The sequence below is a fragment of the Corvus cornix genome, chromosome 4, assembly GCF_000738735.6.
Source record: "Corvus cornix cornix isolate S_Up_H32 chromosome 4, ASM73873v5, whole genome shotgun sequence".
Classification (NCBI taxonomy): domain Eukaryota; kingdom Metazoa; phylum Chordata; class Aves; order Passeriformes; family Corvidae; genus Corvus; species Corvus cornix.
Window position 1 is genome coordinate 9008116 of NC_046334.1, and position 27994 is coordinate 9036109.

Sequence of the window (27994 nt, forward strand, 5' to 3'; positions counted from 1 at the left end):
CAAAGGGGGATAGAAAAGAGAGTAGAGAGGGAAAACAGAGATAAACAGGAAGGAACAGAAGACAGGACAGCGCTACCACAAGGAATCCTGAGCGCTTTGTCGGCGCCAGCTCAGCAGACGGAGCGTGAGTGCTGCATAGCTCCCGTGGCGGTCTGGGCACAATTTCCAAACAGCAGCAGGCTGCGTGTCCCTTCCGTCGGCGGAGAACAGGCTGCTGTGGTTACAGGCGTGCTCCTGGAGCAGCTGCAGGTTCTCAGAGTCGGGGCGCGGCTGAGGACGGCGGCTGCGGGCTGCAACTGCGTGCAGGCGGCAGCAGCTGCGGAGGACGAGGTCTTCGCGGTGACGAGCTGGATCACAGAAACAGCAAAGCACAGAAAAGCAGGCACAGGGAGGAAAGCAGGACCACAGGGAAGAAAAGAAGCGAAGGGGGAGGCCAAGTTGACCTTATGGGCGAGCCCCCCCTCCCTCCAAATAACCCAAAAGCAAATGGCGCCTGTTGTGTTGGAGTTAATTGCTTTTATGTGCTAAGGATCCTCCCCCAGACCAATTTCGCGGGCATTCTTCTCGGGCATCTGGGCATTTGTCCCACCGGCCAGTGCAGGGGGTCGGTCACAGCCCGATCGTGGAAGCTTTCTCTGCCCTGATTGGCTGCCAGGCAAAGCCCCGCCGGGGACGGCGCTGCCGGCGCATGTACAGCTCTTACAGGAATAACATATGTTGAGGCATAAATAAAAGTCAGCTTCGTCCCTCATCAAGGGGATGCAGAGATCCACCTACAGCCCCTGGAGGTGCCCACACTGGAGCAGGTGGATGCCTGAAAGGAGGCAGTAACCCTGTGGGAAGCCCGTGGAGGGAGGGGCCCTGCTCCCGCGCTGGAGCAGCTTGGCCTTGAAGGACTGCACCCCGTGGAAGAGTGACCCACGCTGCAGCAGTCTGTGGACAACTGTTGCCTGTGGGATGGACTTGCATTGAAGAAGTTCATGGAGAGCTGTCTCCCTCTGGGGGGGAACCCCATGTTAAAGCAAGGGAAGGATTCCTCTCCCTGAGCAGCGGAAGAAGCCATGGATGATGAACTGACCATAACCCCCATTCCCTGTCTCCTTTCACCGCTGGGGTAGGAGGTAGAGGTGGGAAGGAGGGAACAGTGGAAGAAAGAAAAGCAGTGTTTAAAAGGTTTTATTTAACTTCTCATTACCCAGCTCTGATTTTGTTAGTAATAAGTTCAATTAATGTCTCTAATTTGAGCCTGTTTTACCTGTGACAGTAATCAGTGAGTGATCTCTCCCCGTCCTTGTCTCAACTCATGAATCCCTTGTTGTATCTTCTCTCATCTGTCCAGCTGCAGAGGGGAGTGAGAGAGTGGCTTTGGTGGGCGCCTGGAATCTAGCCAGGGTCAACCCACTCCGGAAGGCTTCCGGGAGGCATAAGAACACAGGAAAGATGTTCCAAGTGGTTTACAACTCCTTCTAATCTTCAGCACAATCTCACAGCTGAAAAACATTCCTAGAATTTACAGAGGAGATAAAATTTAATGTTATGAGTTCTAATGTGGTGGTAAACCAGGGTGGGAGGTAAAATATCAACTGGACTTTGTTAATCTCTTATTGGTACACAATTAAAATAATTCACTTGCTACTTCACGGCGGTGATGTGAACTATTTAAGAGCAAGAAAACCAAACAAAACATGGTGAACAAATGAACTATTAATTCACTATCAATGTTATCTTTTCCAGAGGGATGGAACTCATTATGCAAGCTCCAAGTTCTTTTATGTTTTCCTTTGAAATAAGTAAAAATAGATTTTTACAATAGTTTAGAAACCTAAATATAAGAGTACATCTTGGAAAATCTGTGTCTCAAATTTTCTTAAAAATCTGTGTCTGCCTTCAGAGGGGTCCTAGGAAAGTAGAGATTTTTTGTAATGTCCTGAACATTGTTTTATTGGTATTCAATCTGAAGCATAATGATACACATTTTCTTAATTGTGATTGAAAACAATAATCAAAGATTCTAAATCAAATATCTTCACTAATAATTACAAGGTAAGAATCTAGGCTACAAACTTGCAACAATCATGGAAGTAGCATTTGTTTTCCTGCAAACACGTTGTTCTAATCGTATCATTGTATTCACATTGTAGAGCTTTGTATGAGGGTGGAAGATAAAATCTTTGTAAGAATGTTTAATCTAACTCACTTTAGGAGAAGAATCACTTAAAAATGGAGATTTTTAGACAGCAAATAGCAAGGTCTGGTATAATAAAAGAAACAGTAAAGAATTCCACAAAATTTTCCTTCCTTCTTGGAAAAAAAAATGGCAGCATAATTTACACTTATACCTTCAAAATGCATGCTATATTGTAATTGTAAAAGATGACTTCACTTCCCAAAATCACAGTCACCATGCTCCCATCTCTGATGCAAATGTAAGCACTGTGATATAATGCAAATTAAGGAATCATATACTGAGATTATTTCCAGCTTTTTAAGATGATATCAATCTTTAAAACTCATTCAAAAGGCTCTATACAAATTTAAAATATATTGAAAAGGTTTCTGGTTACAACACAGTATCTCAACCTCTGCTACGATGGTGCTAAATAAAAATTTAAATTTCTGAAAAAGAATTATCTAAATAAGGTTTTAAAATATTCCTATATTCTCCCTCTCAGTAACTCTAAATCTGTGGAGAAGAATGATGGACAAACATGAAATCACCATTCTCCATCCCATTTGTTTCACTTTCTACATCTGAACTTTTCTTCACAAGTCTGCTGTTTGCTACACTGATTTATTGAGTCACAATTGACAATATTGTCCAGGTTACAGCTAATGTAACACAAAAAGCATGAGATAGCCAGAAGATAAAACGTGTGAGGAAGCAACTATCTGAGACCTCTTCTGGACAACTTGCCTAATAAGAGCAAACATTAAATCTAAGATAAAGTTTACACATGTGGTGTATTTTGCTTTCTCCCTATAGGAATGATTAAGCCTTGTCTATATAAAAAGATTTTGCTGAATAAGAACAACAGTGTTTCTAATTTTTATTAAAAAAATCTTCAAGTCATATATGGTTTTGGTACTATTTCATATAAGCCTGAGCAAAGTATCTATAAGATTGCATATATTTCCCCTCATAAAAACCGTAACAATATGAATCTGGAATTTTGTTCTAGAAATGAAGAATTAATATTCTCTAAAATTTTTGTCTCATGTTAAAGCAATTTTAGAAATATTTTAAATGACAAGCACAACGGAGCTGTCTGTACATATTTTTAGAGGTATATCCCTTCTTTACATTCTCAGGAAGGTCTCAGGAATTTAACTTTGTGTTTTGAGGGACCTGGGTAGCTGAACAGCTTTATGATTAGTGATTTTTTTTCCCTGGAAATAACTTCAGAGGAATATAATGTTCAAATCCTGACTTACCATTATGATATATTACCTATCTAGTTTTTCATATGTGGTGCCAAATGGCCAAAATAAAAAAAAAGCTAAAGCAAATGAATGAATTTTTTATACCTACCAGTAAGCACAGACAGAGATTTGGGAGCTTTGCAGCATTACTGATCTTGTAATTCTATTCTTTTATGTGCCTGTAGGAACTGCCTTTTTAATGCTAACTTAAATGTTAAAACAACTGACAAAATAACCCAAATTTAGTTATAAATTTCCTCCAAGTTTTTTGATGATGACAGAATCAGAATCTAGAGTACAGTAATCTAAAATAAAAGAAAACTGAATTAGCTAAATATTTTATTATGTTAGTTGAAAACTTGAGACAGTTATTTGAAAGCCCTGTTTTTCACTTCTGTTATTTCCAGTAATGTCTGGAAGAAACATAGAAAATAAAATTTAATTTTGTTTTATTTTGTCTTCTGTCTATACTTTAAATCCATAAAACCCCATACAGCCCCATAAATCTTGCCTTTGAGGTTTCGCTGCCTTTGGTGAGAAATCCAGATAAATTCACTAAAAGTTTCTATTTTCCACAGTTTTTTGAAAAGAGATTTAAGATCATTGGTCTGCTTTAAAGAGTGACAGAAGTGAAAGCGATTTAGGCAGGACACAAAACATGGCCACTGTATGTAGTCCATTCCCCCTTTATTCCTTGGAAGTCGCACTGAATTAGGGACCGAAAAGATACACATTTGCCTTCTCCTGCAACTACATCTCTATGCTTAACTCTGTTTCGAATCTACTGATAGTGTTTACTCTGCAACATGCTGTGGCCACAAATTGCAGAAGTTTATTGCCCACTGAGAAAAAAAAGTGGGTTTTTTTCTAATTTAGTCATGTCTCTTAGTAGTTTTAGTGGTTGCCCTCTAGTTTTAGTTCTGCGAAATTCAGCAAGTAACGGCTCTGCATTTACAATCATCCCAATTTTGTATGTCTTGATGGTATCCTCTCAGCTTTCTTTTTCTCAGCTAAAAGCTCCCCTGAGAACTTTACCTAAACTAGTCCAAAAAGGGTGTTGAACTATGACACTTCTGCATAAAAATACCTAAAAGTGCTAGAAATATGGATTTAAAAAAAAAAAAGTTGAGAAGATAGTTTTTCTAATACAGTGGCATGCATGCAGTGTCTGAAAGATTTTAAAATGAAACTTAGTTTAATTCAACATTTCCAAACTCAAATCTTCTAAAATTACAGAAAGAAAGGAAATGAGCAAAGATTGCTGAAAGGCGGTTCTGTTTGCTGTAATTTGATTGTACTTAATTCAAGGCTAGGCATGCCTTCTGGCTCATAGGACTGCAGAAAGTTCCCAGTCAGGTTTCCATTGCTGAAGCTGTAGCACTTTGCAATACTCCCCACAATCCCGGTTCCAGGATGAAGCATGTGTGTGCAGCTGTTTCATATTTCGTCATCCCTCCTGACGTTAAATTTTGGTTCTGCATTACATTTACCCTCTGAATTTTCTTTGGTTAGTTTTTTTCTATTTGATTTTCTCATCCTTTCCCCTTTCATTTCAGTTTTCTGCAGTGTCTCCTAAAAAATCCTTAAACTGAATTTTCTTTTTATATCAGAATGCATCTGGAATTGAACAGACTGAGTAGTTAAAAAATTAGTAATACACAAGAAGTTGATGACAATTCTGTGCACACATCTGTTGTAGGTCATTGAGTTTCATTTGGATCTCTAGCAGATAGGTGCATTCTCTTTGGAAAATATGAAACCACGGAGGACTAAAACCCATGACATCAGATAAGAAAAGAAGTCTCCAAGGCATTCAGCTGGTCTGCCACAGAATTTGTAACTGAAGAAAGGAATATGCTGTGCCTTGGTGGAATTGATCCCCATCCCTCCTCACTGTTTGGCTGGGACATGTTGCTCTCATTTTGGTTAGGACTCGTGTCTGCCACATGAGAGTTGTTAGGGTGCTTATGAGAAATTAATCAAGACTTAGGAGAGAATCCCAACAATGCACCATTGAAAGAAACAAAAAAAGCAATTGAACGAGCCTAAGGACAGAAAGGAAAATCAAGACAAAGGGGCAAGGAAGGATCAAGAGAAAATCTTCTTTATCCTCTCCTCCTGCCTGCTGCTATGATCCGGCTATTAGATGAGCAGCAGTAAAAAGGCTGAAATCAGTTCCCAGGGTTATTTTTTTAGCCAAGGACCAAAATACAGATTATACATTTCTGGCAGCTTTCAGCCTTCTTTTCTTCAATACAGATACAAAAAAAGCATATATTTTGTTCTAAGATTGAACTGAACATTTTTTGTTTAGATTCAGGGGTTTTTTTTTCATTTCCAATCCAAAACATAATTAATTGTAAATGCACAAAAAATCACCCATTAAAACTGTTCCTCTAGGCCTGAACTAGACTATCTGTTGCTGCATTTTAATTTTATTTTTTTTAAATTCATAATAAAAAATTGACTTTTTCCTCTAAAAATCTACTTGAGACATAAAACATAAGGAGGAATCCTGTGGTCCATGATATTCAGCAGCTTTAATTTGATCATTGTGACTACTCCAGTTTCATAATTTATGACTCTCTGATTTATACATTGTGCCTTAATTACAATGTCCACAACCACTCAACAAGAAGATCTATAAAGCCTAATAGTTTCATATTATCTCCTACATCTGAACAGACTCTTCTAACTCGGAACAGAATGTATACATGATATCATGAAAAAAGGGTAAATTGTCCTTATACTGTTCAATAAATGAAACTATTAGGAAAAACAACACTGAGTCTTCTCTGTTGCTTGCTATTTTATTTTTTCATTTATTCCTTTGTGGGTTTTTTTCCCTAGAACTAGATGTATCTTCTCTCACACTTATTAAATACTTGATGTTGGCCCTATTGCTTTTCCTTATTTTATTCTATTTGTCCGATGGTGGCTGCCCAGTGATCTTATTTTTACAGTTTATTTTTATGGCTTCTGTTTCGTCTCTGCAGACACCATTTTAAGCAAACATCCATTTGCTATTTTTATGGAGAGACAGTAAACTACAGCTTTAAGATTACTTTTCTCTGTATGGAGTGATAGTTTGGTCTTCATGCCAGTTAACTTCCTGGAACTGCCAAAACCCAAGACAGTTAATGCCAGCTATGATGGTATTTCTGATTCAGACACTATTTTTGGGGGAGTTGGAGTGAGTCCATTATAATAATTTAATAAAAAAAATGAACAGGTGGTGGAAAGTTTTAGCCATGCCAATTTGTGTTGGTCTTTAACCAAGAAGTTAATTGCCTTTTAATCCATTACTATTCTCTTAAGTTATCCTTTGGGAAAAGATTTTGTTGCTGCCTCAAGAGTGAAGAAGTACCAGCTAAGAAGGTGGAAGATATTTTCCCTATGTTGTAGGGAATAAACATTACCTAGGTATATTCTAGCAGTAAGAATATCAGCTATATGAAGTATAATATTTATTACAAAACAATTTTTTTTCTTCATTATGTGTTAGTATTGACACTTTATATTTGCCTACTCACATTTAATTATACTTTCTGGAACTTATATTTCATCACTTTTGGTTTTGGGGTAGATTCTACTGGAAGCTTATTATTTTGTCCTGAGAACACAAATGTGTTATATCTAGTTAGATGATGCAAACAGCTGACATTATTTAAAAGTAGCCATACCATAATATAAAGTAAGTAAGACATGGAATTTTTAAAGAAGGAGAATAAGAAATAAGGTTATTTTTTATAAGAGTAAATTATTGTTTTTTCTTTTTAAATCAAAATGTCATTTCTTTGTCAGTTTTAATGTTTGCATTTATTGTATCTGCAATAAAGCCTTCTTCATTTTTTCAGATATAAGTAGAATAAAAAAAGTAACATACATTTGACATTTTTAATAGGAGAGGATGAAATAAATAGAAATAAAAATGATAATTTGTGCAGTATAGCACAAGCTATTGCATCAATAGAATAACATGTCTTTATATATGGCCATCATTTTACTTTATTAAATCTACCCATGATCTAAAGCTCTATTGAATAGTTGTGTTGGTCATGCATATTTCAGATGTTTGAAAATGAAATCCAACTTCACTATGTCCCAACCAATCATCCCTACTGCTAATACAACTGCAAATTTTATTTGCTTGCATGTTACTTATACAGCACTTAAACAAGAAGAGAGGAGAAATGTAAGGACCAAGTGGAAGCCTTCTTAGTTAAACTAATAGGAAGAGAAGGTATATTTCTAAGAATAAAAAATATTGATCTATTGTAACAGGACAGGAAATGAATGTTATGATTTATCTTTTTAAAAAATAGACCAGTTCCAGACTGAAGAGGAGCGAGGGAGATGTCAAAGAAATAACATATTGTCATCTTGAACATACAGCACTACATATAATACTTTAAAAATTCCTGATGAGCTACAACACTCACCATACATAGGGAACACTTATAGCTGACTCAACATTAAGTTAATTAAGGTAATTTGTTCAGCTCTCTTCCTGCCATCAGTATGAAATCCTATGATGATAACAAAGCTACGACAATATTAAACAACTAATGTAGGATATTTTATAACTATTAATAATATCTTTAGTAACACCTGTAAGGGGAAGTATTTGCTAGAAGAGTAATGTAAGATTTGCTCCCTGGGGTATAAGATTAGTAATGAAAAATTCAATTGTAAATGATCTATTTCCCAATGTAACAATTTGTTAAATGCCTCTAGAACCCCCTCTCTTCATTCTTTTTTGTTTGTTTGTTTTCCATTTTGAGAGTGGACTTCTTTTTTGTTTCATCAACTTCTTCCTTTTTTTTTTTTTTTTTTTTAAGTTAATTTTACAGCACTGTACATTACTTCAAAACAAGAAGAAAAAGTGTGGGAAGGAAGTGTGTAAGTAGTGAGAATACTAACTTCAGAGTAGTTATTCCATAACACTCCTCTCATGGGTCTTCTTTAGAAAACATGCTCTGCTATCAACTGACTACCTAAAAGCTTAAAAAATCATGTGAGTAAAATCCATGTTCCCAGCAATTTCACCTATAAGTATCTACGAAGTATTTAGTCTATAATTTACATCTGAAGTATTAATCTTCTTCATCTGTTTTTTTCTGTCTCTTCTATCTCCTCCTTCTCCTTTTCTTTAACAAGCTCTTAAAAAGGTACAAAAGAGAAGAATGGTGAATTCAGTCTCCTTCCCTTCTGCTCCAGCCTTTTGTTTTGTGTGAACACATAATAGGAATTGCAGATTTTGAAAGGCTGATTCAATAGGGACAAGCAGACTTGGCTCTCTCTGCTCTTTGAAATGCTCTCCTGATTTCAGCACAATGGGACATCCTCAAACTGCAGAGATGCTCCTGTCTGATGAGATCTCACCACTCACCTGGGACATTCAGGTAACTCAGGCAATGGAAGGAGGCAGGCAATTGAATTCCTATCATATGGCATGTGCATCACAGGTGACATGTTTAATATCTATGGATTCTTAATTCTGACCTTCATATTTACATGTTCCACATTTCAGGCAATGGTCTATTGGTGTTAAGGTCTACAACCCTTCTCCATGACTTAATAAGACACTTTTCATTTTTCTTTCTTTAAACTACCACTTTAGAACTATTATTCAGATTTTATTCTTTCCTTTCTTTTCCTCACTTCCCTCTTGCTGTGGATATTAATATCTTGTGCTAAGAATCCTGGAGTTTGTAAATAAAATAACAGAGTAAAATTTAAGTTTAAATTATGTAAGGACCTGGATATATTCTTACCCATTGTCTCTAATGTCTATCTGAACAAATATATATAATTACTCTTACAAAGGTGAAATTTCCTGTACAACAACAAGAAGAGAGGGCTCCTCACTCTTGATCAGACTATTTAGCCAGATTTCAAAGTGAATTAAATTCCACATCCCATATAAACTCTGCCTTGCTACTGTACATCAAATATGAGGCATTTATTCCTCTTCTTCTACTTTCAGATTTTCAGCTTTCATAAATCATTGGAACCCTATTTTTTTTTTTAGCAGAACTCCTTTCAGAAAGGAAAAAATGTTGCTTAACACTAAAAGGATGATCTACATGTCCTTCCTGTTGAATATTTACTCAATTTCCATTAACTACAGTTTTTTCTATGCCACATGGAAGATAGTTAAAAATTTAGGTAAAGAATTCAGGTAAACATCTTTTCCATTAGTTTTTAAATCTTTTATTAATGTAGACTCATCAAGTCAAAAAAAAAAAAAAATATTACCACATCTTTCGTAAGTAGGATATTTGTACTCTGACAAGTGTTGAACAAGTTTCTACTACATAAGGAAGTAGTTTCATATAGTTAAATAGCCTCAAATACGTACAAAATCCAGTATAATAATTCCTCAACAAAAGAAGGACAAAAAATGTCATTGAAATATGTAGCACAGGGCAAGAAGTTTTGTTCTTGGACTTTGCTCTTCACGAGTAAAAAAGGTAAATGGAGTGATGGCCTTGTCGATTAGCAAAGTTATTGCCCTTTCTTAAACTTTCTTTTTCATATTTCAGACACATTAAGTCAAATTTTGCCCTCACATGCATCACTGAGCTCAACAGGAGATCTCCATATGCTTCCAGGATAAAAATTTGTCCTATACTACTTTGGAACCCTATTAAATATATTATTTCATTCATATTTTCTTCCCTTTCTTTAAAAGACATTTTTTTTATTTATTTTTGAATGCTCAGCTTTTTCTATCATTATAATTCATGATTTATTTGGGTCCCCTAAATTCATATTCTTATCAGTTTTATCAAAAGATCTACAACTAACAGATTTTATTTAGCATTGAGTGCAAATAGAAGTGCAATAACAAACTTCAATGTCTTCTAAATGACTATGTTTTTTGCCTTATTTTCTCCATAGAAAAATATTTTCATATGCAAAACATAACTTGCTTACAGTTCTTGAATGATCTCTTGCATTGCTATATTGAAAGGACAACTAAATCAAAGTATATAAATATGTCTTTTTGATCATATGAAACAAGCTGTTTCCAGAAGTAAAGGCTAAAAAATTCTTTTCTTTGAACTGAAGGTGACATTCAAAGACATTTTTCAGGAGGAAAGTGCAATAAATATCAAACTTACGTGTTTCTAAACAAGCAGTGATATCTATTCTCTCTGGAACAAATATGTAACAGAGTATATATTTAGAATACAAACAACATTTCTGTGTTTGTATGCCTTGACACATACAATTGATACAGGGAACTTTACTAAAGCAAATAAAATTCACTCTCAGCTGCTTATGACAAACATACCCCATACTAATTTGATACCATTTTCTGTTTGTAGGTTATGAAGTTTAACACTGAATAATTAAAAGCATGCTGAAACATTTACACAAAAATGTTCTCATTTGCTGCCTTTAACTTCTTTTTGAAAAAAGCTATTAAATACACACAGTGGTAACAGATTCTTTAATGCTTTTTAAAACCTTCGGTGTTCTTTATTATTTTGTTTAGTTGGATGTCTCATTTTAGTCGTGTGAGTAATTATAAATTGTAGTGGTTTTGCCAAAAGTGGGAGTTAAGACACACAGTGAGCACCTCTACTAAAGGTCAAGAGAGTCGCTGAGGGTTCACTTCATAACACCAAGATACTTCAGGCAGGCTGGATCACCTTATTTAACCTTGAACATTAACTCACCAAAAGCAGTTTAGCTGAAAAATATCCGTGCCATTCTCCAACTGTTCCATAGAGTCACTATGTGAATTTCTTGCTGAACTCTACGTTATATGTTCATCACAACAGCAAAATACACTAAATAACGGGGGGGGGGGGGGAGGGGGGAAAAAGTCTGATTCTATGTTTTTTATAAAAATCTATTTCACTCTTGCAATGAATTAGTGATCTATTATGCTATGTGGAACAGACAGAAGAATTTGGGTAAATAATTGCAGCAGAAGAAAAAAAACACAACACTTTTCAATTTCTATTATTTTCATAGTCTTCTAGCTTAAAAGCATAAAAAGGAAATTTCCAGGAGTTTCTTCCTTTTCAAATCTCCATTCATTTCCTGATGTTTTGATACAAAGACTACTCAGGAAAACATTACAAATATCTCTCAGGCAGATCGTTACATCTCTGCTTGGCCAAATGTAGGATACTGAGGATCTTCTTCCCTTCCAAAAAATGATGTAGGTAGTGAATAGCCTTTTACCAGCTCATTGAACATTTTGCAAGCATCAAATAATGCAATTTTCACTCCATAGCATAATGCAAAAAATACACTTGTCCAAAAGTTTGCCTGGATGTAAAAATATTTTTACTGAAAAACTGCTGGTGCCAACAGAAAAAATACTACTTTTATTTTCACATACTTAATGGTTGTGACTTTGCAGGTAACTCTAAGATATCACTGGTAAGGCTGAATTAAAATAATATGGTTAGGAAACAAAGCTATGTTTGGCTACAGGAACAGTTTTTTGAATATTTTACCAAGTGTTTCACAGGGACCAGAAAAGATAGTCAAATGCATTCAGCTGCAGGAGAAACTGTGATGTCTTTTATTTTATTAGGAAAGAAGTGATATATGCTGGAGAAATGGCACACAAACTGTCATCTGGCAGGGGTGTTTTGAAGAACTTTACTAATACTGAAGTCATGTTCAAGTCTGATGGTACTGGGAATAGCAGTCAGAGATCATGAGAGTCATGAGAATATTTTCTTTGCTGTGTCTATATAGACAATACACTTTTAGGTTGCCACAACCATGCAAGATGACTGTGATTTTCAACACTTAGTTTCAGAGTCAGATATTGGCAGAAAGCAAACTAAGGAACTAAGTTACCCTAGCCCACATTCAGGATTCCTCAGGAGTTAGTTCTCCTGTACTACTTGTCTTCCATGACTTGTTTCTATAAGCACCAGTCTGTGGGGAAGAAAAACTCACAATGTGCAATGCTTTTAATTATGGTAGCAAATATTAAGGCAAGACAATAAGTTTGGTAATAAAAAAATTAGAATATTTCTGCTTGGCAATAGAAAAATAGAGTATTCCCAAGAGTTTATGCAAGAGTTGATAAGTAGCACATATTTCAATTCTTTCGATGGTGGGATTCTTTTTTCTGCAAATATTATCAAATACTCTATTAGAAGTAATGCAAATACTGTATTAGACACATATAGTAACACTGCATTATGAGCTCTTAATCTTTCTCAATTAGAAATATGTTTACACAGGAGTTCATTGTTGACTTGGTTCTGATCCCATGGAAGTCAGTATAAATCTCCCCATTGTTAAGCCAACATAACCAATTTGAAAGCTCATCCTTAATTAATTATTATTATTATTATTATTATCATCACCATCATCAAGACTCAGTAACTGAATATTGACTTTGATGAGATAAGAATCTTCTTTGTAATAACCTACTACTTCTGGGATTGGGAAGAAGCTTCTCTTCCTTTCTTATTTCTTCCTCTTCCTTTCCTCGTTCCTCCCCTTCGATTTTCCCCTTTGCCTTTCCTTTTTCTTTTTTTTTTCCTTTTTTCTCAATGCTTAACTACTCCACTGTCAAAGTAGAACACTTGTCAATTGAATGATGTGAATGATCTAACATACTGAAAAACATGTCATTTTTCCCTTAGAGTTGAATGTCTTCCTGAAACAGGCAAATGGGGGAACATAACTTTTAAGATAGTGTTTTCACAGAAACATCACACTCTGCAGCAAGTATAAATGATAGATGATCACTTTACTGATTACTTTCGTAATAATGTTTTATTGAAAGTTGCTCATGTAAATTGTGGGACTGACACTGTGTCATTTTAAAATATTACTTTTGTATGTTTTATAAAAGTATAGACCATTTCATTGTTCTGATCAAAGAAAACATGAGCAGTCTGTGAGGCAAGAAGAAATGAATTTTGCAGTGCCTCATTCAGGAAGTATCAGATATTTTGCCTTTGTACACAGAGCAGAATGAAAACTAACAGCAATGATATAACAGCAAATTCAAAGGATGGTGGGCCTGTAACTATCAGACACTAAACCAGGCAACTGTAACTGAGTGTAAAACAAATTAATTTCTGCATTACAATAGAAAGGGATTACATTTGTATGAAAATGTGTATAACTACTAAGTAAAGTCGGTTGAGGAATCAAAATAACTGGGTGAGAATGATGGAACTATTTGAGAATAACTTTTTTTCATAAGATTTATTTTCCAAAGGGCAAGATGTGATCATTATGTTACTGGGCAAATATTAAACCAATAAAGTATTATTAGAAATTAATTATTGATGAATAAGGTTCTGTACAACAAACTCTTCTCAGGAGAAGTTTGAAGTGGAAGGCGACTGGCACTTAGATCGCATTAATTGTGTGCCTCCTATGAGCTGAGATTTACAATCCTGCTTTGTTCAGCAGATGTTTTAATTACAGCTTGGGGCTCTCTGATGCTTTTGTGCAGCCAGGGAGAAAAATCCTCTATGATGTCACAGAATCACAGGAGACAGGCTGGAACTGATCTGAAGACTGACACAGTCTATTGTCCACTGAAGCACAGTTAGATAGGTTCAGAGTAAATCTGACAGATGTTCGACAGATGTTTGTTTCAAAAAGACTTTATTAAAGACAAGACTTCATAACATCTCAAGGGAAGCTATTTCCTCCTGCCTAATTACCCCTTTTTGCAAAAAAAGGTTTTCCCTGACATATAATGTAAATCATCCTCCCTACAAATCAAACCTATTTTGTCATAACCTAAGTCTCTTGGAGCCAGAAGTAAACATTTTAGTATACTTGTCTACCCCTTCTTTCTCTTTTAAAGTATTCTAAATTCCCCGAGCAGCTCAAATTTTCTGAGCCTGCAGAGAGTTTTGATATGCACAAGACAGCTGTCTGCAACATCAGTAGTGCCCACTTTAGGTACAAGAGGGGAAGTATTTATTCTGGTAACAAATCTCACCAATGCCCAGGTGCAATCTAATGTGGACAGAGAGTTCAAGAATTCCAGAAGAAAAGTAAGAATACCTAAGAACAGGCAGTATGTTTATCTTCTTTGTCCTTCTCTTTCTTAAAACTGAGGTGCTCAAAAGAGAATCTTTCATCCAAATTGTTACAAAGATGGAAAAGATTGCAGTAATACTGCCAGTATATTAATCTATCCCTTCTGTCAAATACAACTGAGTTATGCATCTCATAATAAAATATTAGGCTAATTCCTTAAATACTCTATGCTGAATAAAGGAACTGACATTACTTTACTACTTTAATTCATTCAACCTGCCTTTCAGTGCTCCAGCTTCCTTTCTGTTTCTCTTGTTACCCATATTGGTCCATATTAAGCAGTAAAACTGCATCTCTTTTGCCTTCCTTTAATTTCTCATGTATCTATGTGAGCTCTCCTGGTTGTTTTTAAGTTATTTGCTCATTTTCCTTTGTATTGTTTCCTAGACTTCTGGTTATCCTCACATAATTATGCTAGCCTTAATTTTTGTCCTCAGACGTATTTCTTTTGTGTCTACTTTTGCATGACTCCTCAGGTTTCCTTTTCAGATTCTAAAAGAGACCTTAGTGCTTTCCTTGGTCTCTTAAGCCTTCTCCTTTAACCACCATTTCCTCTTCACTTTCCACACCAATTCCTCCAAAAGGCCACAGTTCTAACAAGTGAATATTGTGCTGATGGGTACTAGGAATAGAACACTTCTGTGCAGTAGTTTTAAGTGCTATCCCAGTTTAAATTCTCAAGACAGTGTTGAAAAGTTTTTAAGTGAATTGTTCCCATCCTGCTGTTCTTGCTTCATTTCCTGAAACTGTGAACTGCATCGTGCGACAATTATTTCTCGTCAATTGCTTTTCAGCTTCCCCATGCTCAGTCTGCTCCCCCTTAACTGTGTAGTGAACATTAGATCACTGAGCACCTAAGTTGCATCCTGAGATAAGAAACTGGCCTCCACAATTTCAAGAACTTGTTCATATCTAGTATGTTAGAAGTAAATACCAAAGCAATTAAAGGGCATCCTTGTGGTATTCTGAGCTTGGCTGGATGTCAAGTGCCCACCAAGGCTTCTCTATCATTTTCCTCCTCAACTGAACAGGGGAGATAAAATACAACAAAAGGGTTGAAATAAGGGCAGGGAGAGATCACTCACCAATTACTGTCAAGGGCAAAATACACTCCAGCTGGGGAAATTAGATTAATTTATTACCAATAAAATCCCAGTAGGATAATTAGAAAATAAATTTTAAAAATTGAAAACATCTTCTCTCTCTCCCTTCCCTTTTTCCAGGGCTTCACTTCATTTCCCATTTTCTCTTCTTTCTCCCCAGTGGCACAGGGGGCTGGGAATGGCGGCTGCAGTCAGTTCATCCCAGGTTGTTTCTGCTGCTCCTTCGTCTTCAAGGGGACTCCTCACACTCTTTCCGTACTCCAGTGTGGGGTTCCTCCCATGAGAGACAGTCTTCCATGAAATTCCCTGATGTGAATCGTTCCCGCAGGTTGCAGTTCTTCATGTACTGCTCCAGTGTAGGTCCCCTTTGGGGACACAACACCTGACAGCAAACTTGCTCCAGTGTGGGCTCCTCCCTCAATGTGACTACAGGTCCCAGCCAGGAGCCTCTTTCCGTGTGGGCTTCCTGCAAAGTCACAGCTTCGTTCAGGAATCCACCTGCTCCAGCATAGGGCTCCTCCACAGGCTGCAGGTGGATCTCTACATCCCCATGGTTCTTCATAGGCTGCAGGGGCACAGCTGCCTCACCGTGGACAGCACTGCAGGCTGCAGGGGAATCCCAGCTCCAGCACCTGAAGCACCTCCTGTCCCTCCTTCACTGACCTAGGTGTTTACACCACTGTTTCTCTCATGTATTTTCACTCCTTTCTTCTCTGGCTGCAATTTTCTCTTGTGAAGTATCTTTTTCCCCTTTTTAAATCTGTTACACCAGAGGTGCCACCACCATCACTCGTGGGCTCACCCTTATCCAGGGGCAGGTCCATCCTAGAGCTGGATGGCACTGGCTCCATTAGACATAGGAGAAGCTTCTGGCAGCTTCTCACAGAAGCCACCCCTGTAGCTACCCTGTTACCAAAACCTGGCCACACACAAACAATACATTCTCATTCATTAGAAAAGGATACACGCTTTGAATGCTGACCACAATTTCTCCAGAGCCCCAATCATGACTCTGATTCTGTGATCTGTAGTCAGTGCAGGATTCCTGGTCTTTTCCTTCTGTTGTCTTAACCCTGACTCTATTCTGCCTCAAGTAAACAAACTATTTCACCTCTCTGAGAATTTGCTTTAGTATTCTGGCTAGCATTAAAGGATTGACTTACTGACAATTACGCAGTATATTTGTGGAGATTACAACTCGGGAGAGTGTTTCAAACCTGTTCCCCAGTCACTCCTGCTCAGTGACCTGCTGAAAAAGGATTAAGCTGCTTCAGTCTACAAAAAGGTTATTGTTATGATCACATTAGCAGCAATAAAACACCAAGTAGCCTGCAAGGCCTAGGAATGGGCAAGGCCAGGTATCAGGGAACCCTGAACCAAAAAGGTGCAATCAAATTAGTGTTAAGCTTTCCCCTTAGTTTTAGTCCCCTTTAATCTAGTCCCCTTAGATTATTCCCGAGAATATTTAGCTATTCCATTTGAGTATTCTGTTTTTCCAATACAAAAGAATTTCTCTATATGAGCTGACTGTATGATTCACTGTCATTCCCTCCCCTACTGTTTACAACCCCCTCTCCCTAACCTTCAATCCTTCCACACACTGAGCTCTCTAAATAGGTCACAAAGTGAATTAATTTTCATTTGTTGTACAAAAAGTGTCATCTACTTAGATCTTATCTACTAACTGTATCTCCACATTTCACTTCAGATGTCTTTAAACAGGGACCACCAGAAGCAACTTATTCTTTTCAGATTGAATACAGAATCTTGATTATTGCTTAGAAAGAAGTAAAAAGAAGTATTTATCACATTATTATTAGTAGTAGTACATTTACCTGGAAGACAGATTTAATCTTATGAAGTGTTAAGAAGCTCAATAAAGGATCTGTCAAGTATTTTCACATGCTTTGATAAATGCCATTATGTGCATGCCAAATGAAGACTATTAATATGGATGATTAAAAAATTAAGAACTTACTTGTTCATCCTTCATCATCAAGCAATGAATTTGCATTTTGTCATTTTGCATTTCAGAAAGAAGTTTTTATTGAGCTACAGAATCTCTAAACCAAAATGAAATGAAACAGAAGAACAGCTCTGACCTTCAGAGAAACACTTGATAGCCTTTTGATTCTTTCTGGATTTCCAACATAACATTTGATCAATTTCAATGATAAAAATCTACAAAGAGAAATGGGGCTGACTCCTATGAAAATCAATGAGACAGTAGCATCTAGTTCCTGCTGTATTTTTATCAGAACATGAGCAATCTTGATTCTAGCTTCTTTTGACTGAATAAAACCCCAACATTGAACAACCAAACCAACTGAATCTGTAGAAAAGGGTTCAACAAAAGTTTCAGACAAGGTAGATAATTTCAGCAGGAAATCTAAGCCATAAGTAGCAAATTTTGTAATATGAGATAGTAAAGTATTAATTAAAGAGCTGCAGACTTCTATGGGCTTTAAAGAGTCACCTCTCCATTAGGAAGTGAACATTCAGGTCATGGAAGACATTTTGAAACAAAGAGCTATTTGGCTTTTAAAGCCTTTTTTCCTCCCTTCCTTTTTTCCCCCCCCATTATATATAGCACATCTTGTCTAAATTATATTCATATCAACAAGCTCTAAAAACTGCAAGAATACTGGGAGTTTCGATAACTAGCCACTTTATGGCTCAATCCATACCTTTCCAAATATTTGCAATTTCACCTCGTGTTTTTAATCATCAATGAACAGAGACCTTATTAAAATGTTGATACTCAATGTTTTTTAAATAACTCCACAGTATTGCCAGTTCCTGCTATGAATGCACATTAATGTGAGGCCAAAGTTACCTGTCTAAAGTTGTGTTCAACAGATGGTATTGACATCTAGTAAACAAGGTTGATATCTTTCTGTAAAATCTAATACTCTGTGGCCGCTATGACTAAAAATGGGGCTGTGCTATATTTTATTAGAAGAAAAAGATATATTTTCATACATGTAAGTCTTTGAATGTTCTTTAAGTTAAAAAGCACCCAAAATTTCACATTCCAAGAGCTATCACTCAGACATGGCCTTGAATAGAAAACACTGTGAGCCACACAGGACATGGGTTTGTGGTTTTCCTTTTCTCCTGCTCTTTTGTTTTCCAGAACATGTTAATTTCTGTCATGGAGAAGTACCTCCAGTCTGTAAAGGTTAAGTGCTAAATATAATGGAAGCACTCAGTCAAGCTGCTGCATACCAAAACATACCAAAAAGTGGGAAATAGTATCAAATAGAGAAAGGCTTTTGCATTTTCTATTTCACTTATTCTTGTTGTAAACAACCAGTACTAAAACACCTCAGACTGGGTAAAAATTATAACTTAAAGCAGAATGTCAATGATAACACCATAAATCAGAGCAAATTACTTTTGAAAAAACAGTTTCTGGGTTATAGCTCTCATATAAATACTTTCTTTTAGCCAACTGTACAGATTACAGATGTTGAACGTAACTTGATACACACCTTATATCCACAGATAAAGAAAAAAAAAGGTTAAAAGGTTGCTGTTCTGTATTTTAAATTTGTTCCTTGGCAGACAAAGAAAGATGTCTATTTGACGGCCAGAACGACTGAGAACACTACTGATAGCTCAGTTATTACTGGGGGATTTCTAATTTGTTCTCATCATAAAAGTGCAATGCTTGACTTTAATTTTATGGTTTCTTAATTCACCAGGAGACAGTCAGAATTTCAAAACCAATATATATTTACTTTTCTGAGAAGAAAATAAAAATGAATCTGTTTATCTTTCCTTTTCAATATAAATGGCCTTTCTATAGACCTTCAAAGTTAAATGAATAGTGTTTTGAATATTTTAAGAACTCTCTTTTATACTGCTGACTAACTTGGCCTTTTGCCAGATAAAGTTTTGTTCCAGTGATCGATTGCTTTGTTTTTCCTAAACAAAAATTAGCATGGACCCAAAAATGAAGTTAAATCTTTTGATGTTCAAACTATTAAATACATATGAGAACAAACTGGTTTTAAACAAATGGTAAGATAGGGCTTCATAATAGTTTTCCTTCTTAAGAAATTTTCCCTGAACTCGAAGGTTCTCTAAAATCTTAAGATAAAGACCTTATCATTATATATCCATTATATATCCAAGTAACTACAATTCTAAGGTCACATGAATACACAATCCACATGTTTTAAGGTAGCTAGTTTATTACTAGCCTAATAGTATAATGCACACAAAAAATTTACTCACTCTTCATGTATGGATAAAACATTAGAAACAAATTACTTAGAGTGAGAAAGAATAAACCACAATCTTATTTTAATTTTCAGTGGGAAATACCTCTTCAATGCACTTTCTTCTTAGTTGAAAAGCAAAACATTTTTTACTACTATTAAAAAAAAAAATCAGAAGAGACATCTCCAGTTGCAAAAGGATAGTTTCTTCTATGATTATTAGAGAGAAAAAGGTGTCTCTGATAATTTACAGTAACTTTCCAGGGAAGATTAATTTTGTTACTAAACATGGTCTCGTATTTCTCCATCTTGACTTGTTCTGTCAGAGACAAACAGTGGAAAATAAAATTTCTTGAGAATTTTGCTGTTAAATAATTTTTATTCAGATGCCAAGCATTTCTGAAGCAATTTGGTTTCAAAGAAATCAAAGAAACTCTATTAAATTCCTTATTAAATTCCTAGATTGGACAAAAGGAATTGCAGAATAGCCAAGTAAAATTTATGGTACTCACAATGCCTTATTGCCTTGACAGCAGCAGACACCTGTGCCTATGCCAGCAGCAGTCAGTCTTGCAAAGTGCCTGATGACACAGGCGTACCCAGACCTCCAGGATCTCTTATCTTCCAGTTGTATCTGCAAGAGCTCTTCTACAATCACCGTGGCTTTCTGTGTTTATCACCACCCAGTTTCTCAAACAGGATAATTCTGATTAATTTCTGTGTTGCTCAGATCATCTGCAACAGCCAGTACAAAAGAGTAATGAAAAGGTAATATATGGCATAATTCTACCTACTGTTCCAGATCTGGACATGAATGCCTCTTGCAAAATACATTTAAAAGCAAATCAAAGATGGTACTGGCAAGGGAAAGGATGTGTCTGTTCTGACACTTCTGAAAGTACATGGAATAATTAAACCACAAATATATCACATTTTCTTCATTGCTTATTGATAGAGCAAAAATATATTGATATTCCCAATGAGTGGGAGGTTTGAAAACAAAAGAGAAGTCACTATTTTTATGGTCTGGTAACAACCTCTACCAGGCTGAGAACAAATGCAACCACCACTGCTGCAACATTCACATATTAATTTTTTCCCTTTTCCCTGAAAACTCCTTATTTTTCTATCTTAGTTTATTTTTTTAGCCATTTTTTTAGTTATCTGATTTCATCAGATAGGATTGAGATTTTTTTCTTTTTTTACACAACTGTGAGTCTACAGATATAGAAGCAGTGATAGAAGAAATTACTCAAGCAAAACAAATCCTGACACCTCTACAACTATATCGTGTGCTGGTTTGCCGTAGGTCTCTTCCCTCAGTATTAAAAAGGTCAAATTATGAGTCTGCAACAGACAAAGAAACATTCTGAGCCTTTGTGGTGGGGCTGGTTTTTTCTCCCTATGTCTTCCCACTCTCCTTTCATCTTTAAGGAACCAGCATTGTTCCTCAAATGTAAAATAAAGAATATAATCTCAAGGCTACCTCTACTAAAATTTCGTGCAGTTAATATATGCCTGACTAATCCTCAGCTGGAATCATAGTCTGCATTCTCCAAAAAATTCCATTAAAAAACTATTACCCAGAGGGACAAAATAAAGCTTATATTAATTCCTGTTCAATTCAGAAAGAATTACTTATTCCATTTAATATATTTTTGGAGGGGTGGTTATTCCAGAGAGTTGGCATTATTCTATGGCTTTTCTCACCATACAGTTATACAAAGATTACCTCTGTAGAAATTTACCCACATCAAAATAAAATTCTTTTTGTTGAGAGGATGACGGATCTTTCTGGATATGCTGTGTTTATGTTGCATCTTTGTACTCGTTTGTATCACAGTACTTCTTTATTCAAAATTTCAATCCTAAGTGGCTTTCTTTATCTGTCTTAATTTTTGGAGTATAATTACCTAAACAGATTTTTATTTTTAATAAATACAAAATAAATTTTAGCATGGAAAATTAACTTTGCATAAAGTGAGAATTCAATATTCAATGTAGTAATATTTCAAAGGAAATTTTTAAAAAGAAAATATGACACTTTGGGTTGCAAATATTAGTTATGCAGATGTGGTAAAAATGACCAGTAGTTTCCTGGTTTCGTACTTTCCACCTGATAAGGGTTACATAAATATGTAATATAAAATACTAATTTCACCTTCATCCTGAGAGCTTGTGCAGGTTATCACAAACGGCTTCCCTATTTTCAGAAGTATCATCAAATTGCTTGACTAAAGCAACTGTGTGTGTTGAATTCATCATCTTAAACAATGGTAAGAAAGAGAAGCCAACAGAAAATATTTTTCTGGGTAACACATCAGTTTCCTTCCTATTTTTCAAGCACACAAATAAACAATATGCTATTTTTTTCTACTCCTGCCTTGTAATCTAAAGGCTGGAAACTTTTCTAGAATTTGATCACCTTTTCTTAATTTTTTCTTTCCTGAGCTATCCCTTTTGCCTGCTTTCATTGCTTGTTCATGTCCCCAAGTCCAAAGGTTCAGTATTAGTTCAAAAGTCCCACTCAAATCTGGTTTTCCACAGTACTGTAAATGTTATCCAGCTGTACTAAGTCCCCGGAGTGTTACAATATTTTTTCCACTTATGTTTGTAGCATCATATACAGATGAATATAGATACTGTCAAGTTGTTGATTAATACACTGGGCTTTGGAGTTGTTTCACTTGTTCTTAATTTTATCTTCATAATTGACCTTAATTAATGTAACTCATCTCCATGCATTGTATGAACTAGATAGGCACCGAATCATGGTATTATATTTCATATAAAGATTTGTATGTTCTAGTTGTCATAGGGACAATTAAAACAAATAATGAGCTTCTTCATAGTTCATGTAAAATAAACATTGCATCAAAATTTTGATTGAATTTACAACTTCTAGAAAGATACACTTTCCAGATTAGGATTCTGCGTATTGGGGAATTCACTTTGCGATCTATTACCATCACTGGAAAAACTTTAATAGTACTTCTAGTTTAACCAGAGAAGTATTGGTTTTCAGTCGCTTGATTTTGCTATGGTCTTTTTCTTCAGAATAAACAGCTATCTGTACTCAAAAGTCTTTTTCCCTCATGCTCATGCTAATACACTATTACTAGATTACTTTCCAAAATAACTTTGGACAGACAAAGTAGAGCAAAAGAATTAAACTCTTAACCTGTGCCATCAGAAATTCTGATTGTCTGATCATTCTGATGGCTTTTTTCCCCCCTTCTGAATGATTTCTAATTTGTGAGCTTCCTTCCTGTATTGTAGGACTATAGTCCAGTAAATGTCTCATGGACTTGTTTATCGACCTCAGCAGAATATCCTATCCACCTAATTTGACTTAATATTTCCTTCTCTTCAGTTTCAGGTTGACCTTTGCCTTCTCAAAACAGTATTTCAACAGCAATAGCTATAACCAGGACATCTAAGACATTTCCTAAATCAGTATGCAAGATAACAGACAGTCTCCCTTCCTGGAATTCCATTACATATTAGCCTGTTTATGCAACAATAACTACAGCACTAAGAAAGTCTGAAAGGAGTACAAAAAATTCAGAGCTGACCTTCAAAAATGACTCAATAGTTACACTTCCTAGGCAAGCTTCCAAAATCTTTCCTTTGGCAAAACATATTTGGCTAAAATTTGTAATATTCTTAAAGTTCAAGCCTTTTCATGATACCTGCATGTAAGAAAATGGGGAGTAAGAAAAAGCAGGAAAATTCTCAAGGTCATGCTTTGAAGAGTAAAAAAAAAAAGAAAGATGTAGACCTGAGTCTTTTTCCCTTTGTTTTGCTCATAATAGAAAGGAGAATCTCTGGAATATATTCTGCTTCATATATATTGCTAGACTTTTGACAGCTCTTCTGGGCAGTTCACTGTACTTTTCCATGTACTTTGCTTTTCCAATGAGTTTTAGAGCAGACCAGATGTCAGAGAAAGAGACTCGCAAACACCACAAGACTACAAGGACTTTCCTGTGCTTGATTTAGAGACCAGGTTTGCTTCTTATCTTCGTATGTTGGACGGAATGTACTTTAAAGACTATTTCATAGTAGTTAAATGGTCCCTTTTTTTTAATAAGGAGGTATTGTAAAGCTTAGAAAAAAATAAAGAACATAAGAAAAAAATTCCCAGTTTCAAGTTCTTTGAATAATTAAAAATTAGGAAAAATAATTCTTTCACTTCCTTCCTTTTCTCATTACAATGTTCTTTGAGACGTCCACTTTTAGATTACCTTCACCCATTCATGAAGTAGTGTGTAATGGCAGGAGATTCCCACCTAGGAAGGGTAAATCAATTATGATCAACTACTTAGAAAGTGAAATTAAAAGTTTTGAGTCTTGAGACCAGACTTTTTCTTAACTCAAAAAGAAATGAAAAATCATAGCTTGTTTAAAAAAGAAAAAAAACCACACTGATGCAAGAAAATGGGAGGGTGCGGAGGGAGGAGGTGTCCCCATTTTAGCTGGGTTTTATCACTTTTTAGCTCTGTTTTAGGGGACAACTTTATATGTATTTGCCCAAACGAAAGAGGAGCACAAGGCTAAGAGCAGTGTAGTGGCATAATTAATCTTCCCTTCTGCCTTTCTATATATTCACTAACCCACTAAACTCAGCAGGTGAAGAGGAAGTAACACTCTGTTGTCTTCTAGAGTTCACCACGGAAAAAAGAGCATTGTGCCAAAAATGAGGTTTGGGGCCACAAGGTTAATTTACTTTCTTTTCTGGATTGCTCTATGAACACAGCAGGTTTTGTTGCCTTCTCTACCAGGCTACCTGTAAACCATCACCTGACTGTAACTTATGTATAGTGTTTCCATAAAGAATTACCTAATCTCTCAGCAGTAGATACAAATCAGGCTTGTCTTTCCTAAAAGCAGTTTTCTTCTTACTCACTTGGCACTGTTGACATGTAAGACATATTTGGCGTAATTATTCCTCTTAATTATTATATTTAATTGACACGCTTATTTATCTGATAGAAGAAAAAAATCCCTCTTTACGTTATGGCATTGTTTCACATCCCTGCTCTCTATGCATGTAATGTAAATCTTCCTCATTTAATCCCCTTGAAGCAAGCCCTGAAGAAGTATTGTATCATAGTGCTATACCTTACTAATAATTATTTTAGAAAGTGATGCTTCATTCTAGAAGAATGAGTTGAATTCCCTTTGTAATGACTGTGACGCAAGCAATAAGATCTCACTTTCAGCAAAATCAAATGTATCTCTTAGGAACGCATTCTGTAAGTGTCTATCATGATTAATGTGTTACTGTTTAATCTAGGGTTTTTTTCCCCTTTAAACAATCCACCACCCTCCCTATCTTCAAACACACAAGACCCTTAGAATGCCGAGTTCTTCAGGATATTGGGTTAATCATAATTATCTTGACTTATTGGGGGGGGGAATGTTCTTCTGCTAAACAATAAATATCTACTTTTTTTATTTCACCCTCTCATAAACATGAAATAAGGAATTAAACAAGGATGAGTATACAATCAGTCTGATGAAGGTATCATTTTTCTCAAATTAAATTAGAGCCTTTTTCTATGAGTGAAGGCTGATTTGAGACAGATAAAGTGCAGCAGAAAGAGCTCAACAAGGGAGTAAGGCATAAGTTACTCCACTTTATTTTGACCAGTGAAAGTCAGAGTAAAAAACTGTTATTTATTGTCCATTTTTCTAAGGTATATACCTGTCACTATTTTTCTATGCCTCCATCACAATGCAATAAAGGTCTTCTAGACCTCGGATCTATAGAATGGATGTCAGAGATACCCTTATAACACAGGGATAAGAACGTGTTTTACAAAGATCTGAATACAAACACTCTCCCCTCTTTGCTCACTTCAATGCAAAAATAATGTATTACAGACATTCTTTCCTTTACATTCCCATATCAGAGTTATTTTTAATCTTGAAAGCACAGACCATAATTTAAAAAGCTCAAATTAGTCTCCTAAATCTATACTTCATTTTCATATTTATAATTTTATAGATGTTATATGTGTATAAGTTTGTACACCCGTATGCACATATATGAATTTTATACTTTTTACAAATTTTTATATGTATAAAAAACTGAAACTAGGGAATTTTCTCTATGGATAATGTATGCATAGATATGCTTAATTACAAACCAGCTGAATACAAAGCAGCTCTCAAATTATTACTTCTTTTGTGATCAATGTAAATCAGTGCTTGAACATCTATCTTCATCAAGTCATTTAAAGATATTAAGATCTGAACCTAAGAAGCTAATCTTTAGATGTAACCCTTTTTAAAGCCAGTCCAGCATATAGTGAACTTACCTCTTATTTTAGACCATCAAATTAGCTAATGTGAGGTACTGTGACACACTTCTTTAAGCAGTTTCACACTCCTTCTATTCTAGTGTTATTGTCTATGCCACCTATGAAGATTATACCTAAGACAAAAAAAAAAAATTAACTAATTGTTTCTGTTGTAATGAACAACTCAGTTAAGGTACAGAAAGACTTCCTTATTTCTTTTAACAAGGTAAACAGTTAGGGGTTTTTCTCAAAATCTTTTTAGATTTTTCTATATATATGAGAGAAATACACAACCAAAGAAACAAGATAGAATCAAATAAAACATTTGTGACCACTAAATACTACAGTCTTCATTTTTAAGCAGTACTCAAACTTAGCTTTTTTTTTTTCCTTGCATCATTGAAATATTACATGTATAATCTAGAAAATAAATTTCTTCAAACAGCAATGGGATCTTCATTATATTTATACATAGACATGAGGTGGAATTTCTGTCTAAATATCAAGCATACTGTGTGCATTAGTTTCAGGATTGTCAGACTGCTATAATTAATTGCTGTCTTGAGAGCAGGAATGAAACTATCACTCAGGACCGGTTCCAGAAGTATCAGACACACTAGCACACTAAATAGTTAAAAGCTGATAAAAATTTCTCCTCCTATGACCATACATAGTTCCTTCTACTCCTTCTATGTCCACAGCATTAGTACTTCGTGGATATATAAAAAACTTCATAAAATTAAACGATACCCGACAAATTTCTTGTAATTTGTAAGGTCTAAGTTTTAGTATTTCAACACTGAATTGATTGAAATACCATCTAAGAAAAAGTTTCTAAAGGGTAAGTGGTAGAAAAAAGCTGTGAATGTATGTTTAAGAGGTTTCTGTTCTATTAGTCTTTATTTCTCCATCTTCTGATTCCTCAGACCTTTTTTTATCTTGATTATAGAAATTAAGAGAACTTAAAACGTCCTAAATTTTTATCCTCAACCAGTTCATAAGACTTTTATCAAGGTTGCTTGAAACACCATATTTAAAGTTCCTTTTGCTCCAAGAACTGCAAAAGACAACTTTGAGAGAAGGTCATAATATTTTCAACAAAAGAGGACCTTGGAAATTCTAAGAAGAGACCAAGAAAATTTCAGAGGCTGCTATGTGTTACATTACAGCCTGACATTTGCCCTGGGTTTAAGCAGTAGATGACCCACCATTGCACAGAGTGACACAGGCCATCTTTGAGGGGTAAAAATGGATGTCAGTCACAAACAACTGGACGAGACCAGAGCCTTTCTCTGTGAGTGACTGGGATTTAACTGTGTGGAATGAAACTGGAAACTTACAGAGGCACAGCGTGGAGGGGAAATTCACAGCATCATATTGAAAAGGAGAAAGAGAACAGACCCACTTCCCAGGATGCAGAGAGAAAGGAGAGCAGTCTTCACTGCTGCTCTGCAAGTCGGTGTGGAGACTGAAGAACAACACAGAGGGAGCCACTGGAGCTGAAAAAAACAAGAAAACCACAGAAATACTTAATCTACATTGAACACAGGAAGATTGGAAAGGTTTCTTTTTAACAAGAACATTGAAAACTGCAGTGAAACTTGCAGTGAAATTTGTTTTCTGGACACTTCTGATTCAGAGAGTATTTTTTAGCAATATCACAATTACATTCTCATCACATGAACACCTTATCCAGATTAGATTTTGAAGACAACATAATATCTTTCCTTAGCAGAAATAAATGACAGGAGTTCTTGTATTGTTACATCCTCTGCACAAGCGTTGTTTGGGGTTTTTGGGTGGATTTTTTTTGGTTTTCTTTGTTTTCTTTGCAAAATTTTGTTTTAGTACTGTGTCTTTTTAAAAAGTTTGCTGTGGT

At 35.7% G+C, this 27994-nt stretch overlaps 1 long non-coding RNA gene across 1 annotated transcript; it reads right to left on the reverse strand.

Annotated features, from left to right (window-relative positions):
- Positions 1 to 1432: 1432 nt before the first annotated feature.
- Positions 1433 to 27611, reverse strand: LOC104696676. The gene is made up of 4 exons (XR_753070.4): positions 27456 to 27611; positions 26134 to 26249; positions 20320 to 20542; positions 1433 to 1503 (listed from the first exon to the last, which is right to left on the reverse strand). It is a non-coding gene; the product is annotated as an uncharacterized LOC104696676 (long non-coding RNA).
- Positions 27612 to 27994: the final 383 nt, after the last annotated feature.